The sequence below is a fragment of the Schistocerca americana genome, chromosome 1 (assembly GCF_021461395.2).
Source record: "Schistocerca americana isolate TAMUIC-IGC-003095 chromosome 1, iqSchAmer2.1, whole genome shotgun sequence".
Lineage (NCBI taxonomy): Eukaryota > Metazoa > Arthropoda > Insecta > Orthoptera > Acrididae > Schistocerca > Schistocerca americana.
Window position 1 is genome coordinate 712,355,682 of NC_060119.1, and position 13,123 is coordinate 712,368,804.

General features: G+C 42.3%; 1 pseudogene; it reads left to right on the forward strand.

The window, feature by feature from the left end:
* The first annotated feature begins 4,752 nt into the window (after nucleotides 1–4,752).
* Nucleotides 4,753–4,870, forward strand: LOC124555063 (annotated as a pseudogene).
* Nucleotides 4,871–13,123: the final 8,253 nt, after the last annotated feature.

The window sequence follows — 13,123 nt, forward strand, 5'->3', positions numbered from 1 at the left end:
ACGTGAGTGCAATGAACTCTGGCACCTGAATACAGTATGTTCACGTTAAGGTTGGAATTAACAGATCAGAACAAACTATTTGCATAAATATAACAGATAGCAAAACACACTATTACCTTGAGGACTTAGTCAAACTGAATGGTCTCAATAACGCTACTATTAATATTCACTGTAGAATCGTAAATTGGACATAGGTTTAGTATTACTTTTCAAACAAATTCCTATCTGACATGAAATACGGATATGGTTCACAGCAAATTTAGTTACTGCACATAGATTAATTCTCTCACTACCAAACACCTTTCTACTTAGAATGAAAGTTAAATGGGGTTCACTAACAAATTACTTAAAATAATAAAGAAGTTACTGTTTTCATAGATAGTGGTTTTTCTGTTACTTGTTACCTAGCATAAGCACAATAGACAAACTGTTCATCATGTTACAACATTAATATGCACTTTTAATACAAAAGAGGAACCCAATATTGTACAGAATTTGACTTGAATAGCAAGAGTAATTGAAACTTTCTATAGTTAAGTAACTTGGTGCATTTGAACTACTTTCAATGGAGGGGGACCCTTAATCTTGACCACTGTAGCAGAGTAAACTAAACACACTTTCAATACACTAGAGAAACAAGTACTTAGCAAGCATGAACATATAAATCTCAACAGTTGCGGTTCTGAACTTTAATTGCAGTGAAACACAAATTTGAGATATTTGTAAGATCCTTTCAACAAACAATATTAATTTTAGCACACTCTATTGCCATATTAATTTTAATGTGCCTTCACTAAAGGACACTCGGCAAACACTTTAGCGTGGGAAGGACCCGAAGTGGATATGTGACTAAGGATAAACCATGGTAGGTACAAGAGTTCAGTCAAATTTTACCTTATATTTGGGTACACTATAACATCCTATTAGTTGATCCTTCACTGTCCATTACTATAGTGCCCATTACAGTGATTGCGTAATGTGGTGGCGATTGCATGTTGGTATGTGGATTTGCAGGTAGAATTGCTGGCCTCTGTCATTTCTTGATGGCGATGATAGATACCAATTCCAGAATAGTTCCAGCTCTTTATCCATCCATCCGAGCCATTGGAAAGCGTCAGGAAAAGCCTCTCTCGGAACTAGCACAACACACAACTTTTACATGAGCAGTTGATAGTTTGGTAGCTGGTTCCCGACTGACTCTTGGTTCCACCTTTTCTACCTAGGCCAACCACAATTTGCGCGCGGTACAGTTCCGTTCCCGAGGGGAACCACAACACCTTTTACATACAAAATAACTAAGAACCCTAAGTGAAGGTCAGCAGTTACATAATAACAAACAAACATATTAATTAAAACAGAACATTTGCATATATTGGTATTTCTACAAAAGATTATTTAAACAAAATTACAATTATATACAGTAAGTTTTGTCTCCCTCCAAATGAGACAAAGAATTTAAATGATAGATACACTACATTGCATAGAATCAAACCATGCCATCTAAGTTTTTACAAAGGAAAGAGCGAACGCTTTTGTGCTATTAATGCAATCAAACAATATTTACAATATATTAATGATAGAACAGACAAAACAGAAAATTTTATCTCAGTATCGCAATGGAGCTCTGGTGTTACACCCTCCTCTAGTTGATGTTTCCTCGTCCTTCGAGACCTCCCCCTGTCGCGAGTACATCTGCATCTACGTTATTGCAAATTAAGTTCCTGGCAGATGGTTCAACGAACCACCTTCATGCCAATCTCTATTGTTCCACTCTCAAACACAGCGCCCGGGAGAAACGAACATGTAATTCATTCCGAGCGAGCTCCGATTTCTCTTATTTTATAGTGATGATTATTATTCCTTAAGTAGGTGAGTGACAATTAAATATTTTTGCGTTCGGAGGGGAAAATTGGAGATGGTAAGTTGGTATTGGAATTTCATGGGAAGATCTTGTCACAACGAAAAGTCATTGTTTTAATGGTTGCAGCCCCAATTCGCATACCATATCCGTGGCACTCTCTGCCTTATTTCGCGATAATACAAAACGAACTGCCCTTCTTTGAATGTTTCGGATGTCCTGCATCAATCCTATCTGATGTGAATCCCACACCGCGCAGCAGTTTTCCAAAATAGAACGGACAAGCGTGAGGTAGGCAGTCTCTTTAGTAGACCTGTAACATTTTGTAAGTGTTCTGCCGAAAAGTCGCCGGCCGGGGTGGCCGAGCGGTTTTAGGCGCTACGGTCTGGAACCGCGCGACCGCTACGGTCGCAGGTTCGAATCCTGCCTCGAGCATGAGTGTGTGTGATGTCCTTAGGTTAGTTAGGTTTAAGTAGTTCTAAGTTGTAGGGGACTGATGACCTCAGATGTTGTCCCATAGTGCTTAGAGGCATTTGAACTGAAAAGTCTCAGTCTTTGGTTCGCTTTCTCGACAACTTTGCCCGTGTGATGGTTCAAATTTAATTGTTCGTAATTGTAATCCCTAAGTACTTAGATGAGTTCACACCCTTTAGATTTGTGTGATTTATCGTGTAACTGAAACTTAGTAGATCCTTGCAATAGTCACGCAGATGACTTCACTTTTCATTATTTAGAGGCAACTGCCACTTTTCGCACGGTATAGATATCTTGTCTAAAACATCTTGCAATTGCTTTTGATTTTCTGATGATTTAACAAGACTGGAAACGGCAGCATGATCTGCAAGTAATCTAAGATGCTGCTCAGATTGTCTCCTAAATCAGTAACGGTACTACACCGGCGACCTAGTCCGTGACGAACACTAAACAGCGGATGCTGCGTGCTTGATGTTTGTACAGCATTGCAGTGAGTCACCTGTCAACATTGCCTTCGTTCGATTGAAACAACAAAACCGGGCGGAGAACCTAAGAATTATAGCTTGCTGTACATTCTAACCAGACGTAACCAAGACAGTGTTTTAACATGTCACGTAAGAAAAGATTTCATGTAATTCTGGTACGTCCTGTTTTCGTGTTTTTCCCATGACTAATGCGATTATGGTAAGAAACAGGAAATGAGCTCTAACAAGGAAATGAATCCATGTCCTTATAACACATTTATTCCTCTTTGTATAAGGATTGCGTCCTGAAAGTTTGGCCATACCTTTTTGTTACGCGCTGTATACACAGTTTCTAACTTAAATACTTGATTTATTGTACTTATTTTTTGTATTTATTTATTATATTTATTCTCGTATTAAATCTTTAGCGAAGAATTCTATCTCTTAATGAGTAGATCATGACACCATTTAAAATTTTTAATTTGTAAGCGGCGATCAAAAAGTTTATATTGTAGGGTGCTGCTGCAGCGTATATGCAACGTAGCGCGACTCCGATGCAGGTATACAGGGTGTCCCAGAATGTTGCGACAAACCTTGAGTGATTGTAGAGGGTGTCTTGAGGAAGAAATTGAGGATAGTAACCTTGTCCGGAAACGTCATCCAACGACGCGACAGAGCATCGACGTTATGGGTGCTGGCGTCTGTCACTAGGTCACCCCTTCGGTAGCAAACGTGACTTTGTACGCTGACGAACCGTAGGCGGAACGTCTCGCAATGTTGTTTGTTATTCAGTGCTCGCGACTGATCGCACGATCGCCAGTGGAGATGATGGGGCTAGATGCTGCGTAGAATAGCCTTGTTTCCCATGAACGTGATGCTCTGAGCCTCGGTAGATGACGGTTTCCAGACGGGTTACATCCGCAGTTTATTTTTTCTCCTGGAACCGTGTAAATTTTCCAATGCTTTTCGATATATAAGAGAAAAATAAACTGCAGATGGAAACCCATGTCCAAAACCATCATCCACCATGGCAACAGAGCATCGCTTAGATAGGAGACAAGGCCTTTCTACGCAGCAGCTAGCTGAATCTTCTCCACTGGCGATCGTGGCAATCAGTCACGGTGGATGAATAACAAACAACGTTGCTTGACGTTTCGCCTACGGCCCATCTGCGTACAGAGTCATGTTTGCTGCCGCAGGGGTGGTCTAATGGCAGGCGCCTGCACCTATGACTTCGACTTTCTGTAACGTCGTTACATGGGTTGCTATCCTCGATTTGTTCCTCAAGACATCCTCTACAACCCATCGAACTTTGTCGCAACATTTCTGGGACACCCTATGTAAGTACCGAAGTGTAGATTAGTGTGGCATTCGTGTCTTTCCGACGTGTGTGCTGTACATGCGGAAACGTGAACTATAGCGACGTTATTACCAAATACGTCCAAACAACACCAACATGCTGTTGTTCTCTTCTTGACTATCGAAGGACAAAACACTGGCAGACATTCATCGAAGAATGAGAATGTGTATGGGACAACATGTCTGTCGAAAACAGTCGTTGTGAAATGATACGCCAAGTTCAGTGCTGGTCGCGATTCGATACAAGACACCGATCGATCTGGCGGTCCAGCCTCGTCCATTATGGTCAACAATAAGTGGGAGACACTCGAGTACTCATCCTGTCGTCTTGATCTCTTCCTTTGCGCTTATCACTCCTTGGGTCCCTTAAAAGAGACTGTGAACGGCCGACGATTCCTGTCGGACGTTATGTGCAGGAGGCAGTTACGGATCTCTTCATGCTGCAGTACTTGATGTTTTGCGAACCGGATATCTTCAATCTGGTGAGTCGGTGGGATGATTGTCTCAATGCTCAGGGCGATTTTGCCTGATTGGCATACCGATTCTGAACTGTACGGCCTTCGAACGGAAACTTCTTTAACTCCCCTTATACACTGAGTCAACGGCCTTGCCGCAGTGGATACACCGGTTCCCGTCAGATCACCGAAGTTAAGCGCTAAAGGGCGTGGCCGGCAGTTGGATGGGTGACCATCCGGGCCGCCATGCGCTGTTGTCATTTTTCGGGGTTCCCTCAGCCTCGCGATGCCAGTTGAGGAGCTACTCGACCGAATAGTAGCGGCTCCGGTCAAAGAAAACCATCATAACGACCGGGAGAATTGTGTACTGCCCACACGCCCCTCCTATCCACATCCTCAGTTGAGGATGATACGGCGGTCGGATGGTCCCGAAGGGCCACTTGTGCCCTGAAGACGGAGTGCATTATACACTGAGCTGACGACAGTCATGGGATACCTCCGAATATCGTGCCAGAGCTCCTTTTGCCCAGCGTTATACAACAAGCATACCACGTAGCATGGACTTGGTAAGTCATTGGAAGTCCCTTGCAGAAATAATGAGCCATGCTGCTGCTACAGATCTCCATACTTGCGAAAGCATGATTTCGTGCACGAGCTGATCTCTCGATCATGTCCCGTAAATGTTCAATCGGATTCATGTTGGGCGATCTGGGTGACCAAATGATTTGTACGAACTGTCCAGAGTGTTCTTCAAACCAATTGTGAAAAATTGTGGCCCAGTGACACGGCGCATTGTCATCCAATTAGCCGAACACAAACATTTCCAGTAAACGATCGGTTCAGTTGGATCAGAAGACCCAGTTCATTCTATGTCAACACAGCCCACGCCATTATGGAGCCACCACCAGCTTGTACAGTGCTTTGAGACAACTTGTGTCCATTACTTCGTGGGATCTGTGCCACACTCGAACCCTGCCATCAACTCTTACCAACTGAAATCGGGACTCATCTGACCAGGCTATGGTTTTCCAGCCGTCAAGGGTACAACCGATATGGTCACAAGCCCAACAGAGACGCTGCAGGCGATGCCGTACTGATAGCAAAGGCACTCGCGTGGATCGTCTGCTGTCATAGCACATCAACGCCAGATTTCGCCGCACTGTGTTAACGGATGTGCGTCATACGTCCCACATTGATTTCTGCAGTTATTTCACGCTTTGTTGCTTGTTTGTTAGCACTGACAACTCCACGTTAAAGCTGCTATTCCTGGTCGCTAGCCGAAGGCTGTCGGCCACTGCGTTGTTCGTGGTGAGAGGTGATGCCTGAAATTTGGTATTCTTGACACTGTGGATCTTGGAATTTAGAATTCCCTAACGATTTCCGAAATGGAATGCCCCTTGCGACTAGCTCCAACTACCGTTCTGCATTCAAAGTCTGATAATTCCTGCCGTGCGCCCATAAGCACGCCAGAAACCTTTTCACATGAACCATCTGTGTATAAATGACAGCTCCGTCAATGCACTGTCCTTTTATACTTTGTGTAAGTGATGCTACCGCCATCTGTATAATGTACGTATATCGCTATCGCATTACTTCTGTCACCTCAGTGTGTATCTGACGTACTGAAAATGAAATTTTTGTTTTGGGAGCTGTTAGATAGGCAACCTGTAACGGGAACCAGGTGAGCGTGTTAGGGTTTTAGTAATGTAGACTGAGTCAAGGAAACTTCTTTGCGAGTTTTTTGTTTCTTAAATATTCGTCCCTTCGTGTGACCGATAGAAATGCCTCTGTTGTGGGGAACTCCCTTCTCATGGAGCAGGAAATAATTGCCAAAGACGTCGAATGCCTGCAGCTGCCACGTTAGTCCAGTATCCACTGTATGGGCACATCTTCTCCTTCCGTGACTAAATTTTTATTAGTTAGGTGTAGATTGTCAGATTTCGTTTTCTTGTGTCCGTTGGCAGAGACATGCGCGAAGTTTCTATTTCGTAGCAGTTCTTTTTTTTTGTAGTGACTTCTCAGAAAAACTTTTCAGCAGAGAGCTCAGAAACCTGATCGTTGGCCGTGACGCCGGAGGAGACTGCAGCGGAAGGACCTGAGCGGAAGCCACAAGCCAGCAGCCCCGGCTACGGAAGAAGCGGCCCGGATATCGCGCGAGGTTGCACGTCAGCGGCGGCGACGAAATGTCGAGGGGTCGGGTCGCTTCGGCACATTCGAGGTCTCGGGATCGATACCCGCCGCCCACGCACCGCTGCGTTCTTTCGAGCACTTCGCTGCCCCTGGGAGCTTCCGTACGGTCTGTCAACACGAGTAGCACGCAGCCAGCGCGCGTTACTTTAGTAGAGTTATTTCTTACAGCTCACCGGGATTTCTCAGTGTTGAAATAAATTTAAGAACCACGTTAGTCGCTACATTTTCCAATATTTCCAACAAATGTGGCCGGTAGCTTGTTTGTATCTTCGTACCAGAACAGATTTATTCACCATTTTGTGGCCGGCAAGAGCATGATTGGCAACAATGTAAAGTACGCCATCACCAGGCTATGCGCATTGTCTTGGTTACATCCGAAACCTTTTAGCATTGACTTGTGGAGAGCTCAACATTAGCACTGTAGACACAATCCCTTCAGTTTGTAAACAAGAGTAGCCGAATCCGACATAATCGAGAACACCTTTTCTACTGGGAATTTGAACCTATAGGGGATATCAGAGTCAGCGATAACACACAATTTTATATGACTACTGCTCGTAAAGAATGAAGTTCTCACTAGATATTCTGCAGTCTTTTCTTTCGTAGGCTGGCCGCAGCAACCTTCTCTACTTTGCGATGTCCCATTTGCCAAATTTTTTATATGGGGCACCCTTCACACCTTAAGGTCCACAAAATTAGGGGCACTAAGCAAATCTGACAACTAAAGAGATGTGACAGACAACTGATACTTCTGCTTAACACAGTGGCTTTAGAGGCTCAACCTACAAGTATACCACTAGGATTAGCATATAATACACTATAGAAGAAGAAAATGACGGTATGTGTGGGCTCATGCTCGTATTGGTAAAGGCGATTTTTATTATGGCAGGAACACAGTCTTTTTATACCGTCCAAGCCAAATATGAAATGAAGACTGGCAAGAAACCTTTGGCATACTCGCTGTGGGATTCCAGTGATCAGCATCAGAGAGTAACACTACTGCACGTTGTGGACAGATTTCCATGTGTGATAACCGAGATCCGGAGATCCGAATGGTATCTGCTCTCTTCACGGAAGACTGAATGTATTATACCCTCACTCGTGACAGCTCCACTTAGTTACAATGTCGAATGTTCTGATAAAGGCTGGAATTTATATTTTTCGACGCAAGTCTGTTCCTTACCGAGTGATGCAACGCAGTGTTGAGTCATTATAATTACAGTGAGGAGGACGCTGTTCAAATCCCCGTCCGCCCTTCCGTATTAAAGTTTCCATGGTTTGCCTAAATTCATAAAGCAAATGCCGAGGTGGTCCCTTTGATAAGGGCATATTAGATTTCCTTTCCCATCCTTTCGCCAATCCGGCATTGTGCTCCGCCACTAATGATCCCATCGTTGACAGGACATTTAATTCTATCTTTCTTCGTCGGTACATGAGACGACGCGCGCAGAGTTGCTTCGTCCGAACTTCTTTGGAATTCTTTAATGTAAAAATCGAATACTTCTTCAAAGTCCGGGATTTCGGCTGCCAGCTGTCACTTATCGGCAACGAGTCCTCGTAAAACGAAAGTCCGGGACTCGTATAGGTGGAGGTAGTGATCAAATCCCCTTCCAGCCATCGTGATTTGTGTTTTTCCATGGTTTCCTTTGTCGTCGTACTCAGATGAACCTATACCATGACGCTGATGACAAAGCGGAACGTGTATTTGTTGAAAGTCGTTAAGTGCTCCCATTATCGAACAATATATGAGAATTTGCGCCCCTCAGTGTTATCACGGCGTATCTGCTGAACTATATGGCGTACAATGATATGAGATTGCATGTACATTGAGTAGTATATTTGCATACTGTGTGCAAAATGTGTTCCCGATAGAGTTAGTAGTATAGGGGTAATAAACTGAAACGTTATGTCTCTTGCTGAAGTTACTCTGCATCAACAGCGATATTGTACTCGATAAATTTTTTTTATTTTTTTATTTTGTGGGGGCTGTCAGCGAGAGAAAGCTTCCAAATAGTTTTAAATTATGTGTAATCTTGGTTGGGACTAACAAGGGAACTGTCCTGTCCGACATGTGGAGACCTACCCTGAAATCTTTTACATAGGAAGAATAAACCAAAAGAAATGCACAGTCGAGATCTTAGTTGCTAAGGCGCACGGCAAATATTTTTTTTAAAAAAATGAAGTTTATCATTTCTGCCGCACGAAGAAGTGCATATGACAAGGGTTTATACGGCCCTTCTTGCCTAGCGCGCGGATCGGCGAATAAACAGACGCAGCCGTGAGACGAGAACGTAGCACCGCATAGCGCGAAGTCAAGGTGCACAGATATGAATTTTAAGCGCTTAAACCATACCAAATATGTCTCAAATAATTAATTTTTTTTTTTTGGGAACTTGAAGTTGATACCGGCAGCCAAACGTTGAAAATACCATTGTTACACTGACGAGTAGGAGAGGAAAGAGCTTCAAGGCAGTGCATGATGTTACATTACAGGCGAGTGGCCGCGAGGTTTAAGGCGACATATCACGGCTTGCACGGCTCCTCCCGCAGGAGGTCCGAGTCCTCCCTCGGGCATGGGTGTGTGTGTTGTTCTTAGCATAAGTTTAAGTAGTGTGTAAGTCTAGGGACCGATGACCTCAGTAGGTTGCTCCTTAAGAAATTCACATACGTTTGAACTCACATCAGTCGGGACTTTAATTTGTTGACATGAGAAATTTTATAACAATTCCTGTAGCCCAGTTCTTATGATAATTTTTGAATAATTTGTATTTAACTACTTTATTCCCTAGCTGTACAAATATGTTAAGTGACTGTGGTGTAATGAAAACTAACATTTTCGTTCCACAAGGCACATCTATTAAAAATTAATGCATTCAGAGACTTCGCGGTGATAACTGGTTTTGTTTAGGCATGTGTTTTACATATTGTTGTATGCAGCGGGCATACTTTGTCAAATTCGTAAAACACAATGATACAAACTGACAATGCACAAATGACTAAAGTTTAACAATATTGTTCCGCCGATAAACCTGAAATGAGAACCAGTTATCGGAAATTATATTGTCCAACATTTTCTCAAAAAAAGTTTTACACTGTCGAATAATTTCTTTATCGAGAAGCTGAATCACACTATTAGCTCCGGATGGTATCCGAATTATATTAACAGTCTTCCCGTCGTGGGTTTTTCGATAGTTGCCTTTGTCAGTCTACTCAGCTGAGTATATACTGTGCCGCTCATGGCGTCAACGAAACGTGTAGGTGTGGATTTACTTGAGACAGGTTGATCCAATTACTGTGCAAGATACCCTTTATTTCGGAGAGTTGCGTGTCTAGTAATCGAATACAGATAGTGGACAAAAGCCAGTATCGTCTCCAGTAATCTCTTTGCCAAACACAATTGCTAAGTTACTGTATTTTCATACAGCGTAATGTCACAGCTCCGACCTATGAATAAGATAGCCCACTGATTTCTTGAGAAACAACAGCAGGATATTCCTCCGGCACTGTAAATAACGGAATAAATATCTAAATTGAAATATGGAGGGAAAATTAAGAGTAGAAATTAATCCACTCATGCGACAAGAAATGGCTGTATGTTTGCAGACTACTGGCAGTCTACTGGCACCACGCTCCGTTAATCATTTTTTGAAGTTATGCTGTCTGTTATCTCTCTTCCTGATGTTAGTAAAAAAGCAGCAGTCGGAATAACTTGCAGACATTATTTATTAGGCTACATCGATTCTGGTAAGAGAAAGGAACGCTGCGTGCAACCATAGCAAAAAGTTGGGCTCCAGTTTGCAAGCATAGTTTATACATCAATAACACGAAGCGTAAACTTTCCACAACATTTATTTTCGTTGTCAACGCTTTGAGTGCCAATGACATCAAGGAAAATTTAATTTTAAAATGTTTCAGAAAACTGATCTTTATCATCATAGTAAGCAACAAGTGCTAGAAGAAATTGGCAAAAATTAAATAATGAATTGCTATAAGGAGCTGGTTTCACATTAGAACATAATTTTAAAATTTTTCACAAAATCAACATTTATTGTTGTAGTGAGAAATGAATATAAGAAGAACTTATCAAGAAGTAAGCAGTCAATTGTTTTATATAGGTTGTTTCACTATAGAACCACTAGAAAATACAGTTTTCAACCACCCATCATTTTACGAGCTTTTTACTAGACACAGTGACATATCTCGAAACTTCCATGAACACTTACTGTCTAAAACAAATAACAAGCAAAAATGGGCCTAAATTTAATAAATTTATCTCAAAAGTACGTAGTGCCTCAGTGGTTTCATTTCGAAACGGCTCATAAAAGCAGTCATACAGACTCAGATTTACTTTTCAGTTACTTCAGATATATTTAATTTCACTGTCAATGATTTCTTCGATTTGATCACTATAAAAAATTAAAACACCACATGCCACTGTATGCAGTCACGGAGCACAATCTACACACCGACTGCTGCTTTGAACTCTGTATGTAATGACTGCTACAATACACAACGTTCGTAGAAATACCGCACTGTATCACTAGACGTCTCTGTCTTCCAGTAGCATTGGTCGTTTCATGCGAAAGGCACTGGTACTTAAAAAAAAGAAAAAAAAAATAAATGTTGGTGTCAGGCAGAAGTGACTGGTACTCGAGGCGTTAAATGGTCCCCAGCGTAAAAGGGCATTAAACAACGACTCAGTATCGTTTTCGCAGACTGTATCCTGATGGAGGAGAAGTATTGGGAAAGCAATTTATAATCCAAACAGGAGTTGAAGAACTCGCGGAAAAATACCAAACAGCTGTGTAAGCAATATGAAAATACATTGACGATATTAATAGAAAAAAAAATCTGTTGATGTCTAAAGTTTCGAACGACTAAATATTGCCTGCGCTTACAATGAAGATGAGACAAGTAACGTGAGGACTGAATTAGGAGCCATTTCCGACGTTAGTTCTTCGGGGTAGAGTGAGTCTGTAAAGTTTTCTCCGTCAACTTTTTATAGTAGCTCCCTGAAATCTGCTAAGATCCGTACAGGGTGGGAAGAGGGACCAGGCAGGAAGTTGCAAAGTAAAATTTACTTAAGCTTTTTCCGCCTTGGGGAGCAGTGCAAGGACGCGTATCCACGGAAAAGTTCCACTGAAGTCCGGAGGCAGTGCATAAAACTAATGAGCGGAGTCGAGGCAGCGACTGAGGAATAGCTAATGCACCGACTCCGGGAGAGGAATATTTTTACTTTGTCACTTTCCAGTAATACGAGAGCAGGTGGAGACAGAGACAGAGATAGATAGATAGAGAGAGAGAGAGAGAGAGGGACGGAGAGAGTGAGAGGGAGAGAATCACAGACTGAAGGAAAGTGTTGCGCGCCGTAGGACTTTGGGTCTCCTTTTCGACTTACCTGGAAGGTAAGAGGCTGGGCCGGAGACAAGCTGTGCGAACTTGTGCAAAATCATTGCTTCTAGTTTTATTTTTAAAGCAATTTTACGACCACAATATACAGCTAGATTAAATGTAAGACTTGTGGTCCAGAAAGTTCTTTAAATACGACTTGACAACAATGCGGCAGTTTAGAGGAAGACGGAATTGAAGGTCGTAATATCCAGAACTCTGATGCGATTTATAAGCTCAGAGGATAGGGTAAGTTTATTGGGTAAGTACATTAAAATTCCGAACGAGAGGGAATGACTAGCCAACCGCGCAAATGAAGTAAAAACGTCTGATAAGCAAATAGAAGAGATACAGAACAGTAGAAGATGTAAGGAAAACATTAAACGGTATGTCGATGACAACAATCAATATTGCTAAAATTTCTCAGTGAGTTAAGAACGGAGGAGAATGAATGAACTGCGTAAGATAGTTATACACGTTATCATTTTATACAGGGTGTCCTTGGAGGGATGGTCAGTATTCAGGGATAGGGCAAGAACGATAATTCGAAGCAAAAAAGTCTACAAAACATGGGGTCTAAAAAACGCATATCATAAGATTACAAGCACTTCTTCATCCTCGATACTGTGGAACAAGTATCTTCCACTGCAAACTGAATCAAAGATGGCGAACTGCTGGTCACGTGATCTTCTGGACATGTTTTCTAAAATTGGTTGTACTTGCAATCCATGCAGTGTCACGCTATTTTGTGTCTCCTTTTTGTATACAGTATAATGCGATGACGATCGTGACGGCACTCTTAAATCCACACCAATGCCAACACCATGCCTTTCAGTACTCGACAGTATTGTCCCTCAAATCTCCGACGATAGCAGGCAGTAACACATCAGTGGATGGAACTCAAAACACCAGAGACTTATCAGTTTATGTAATAC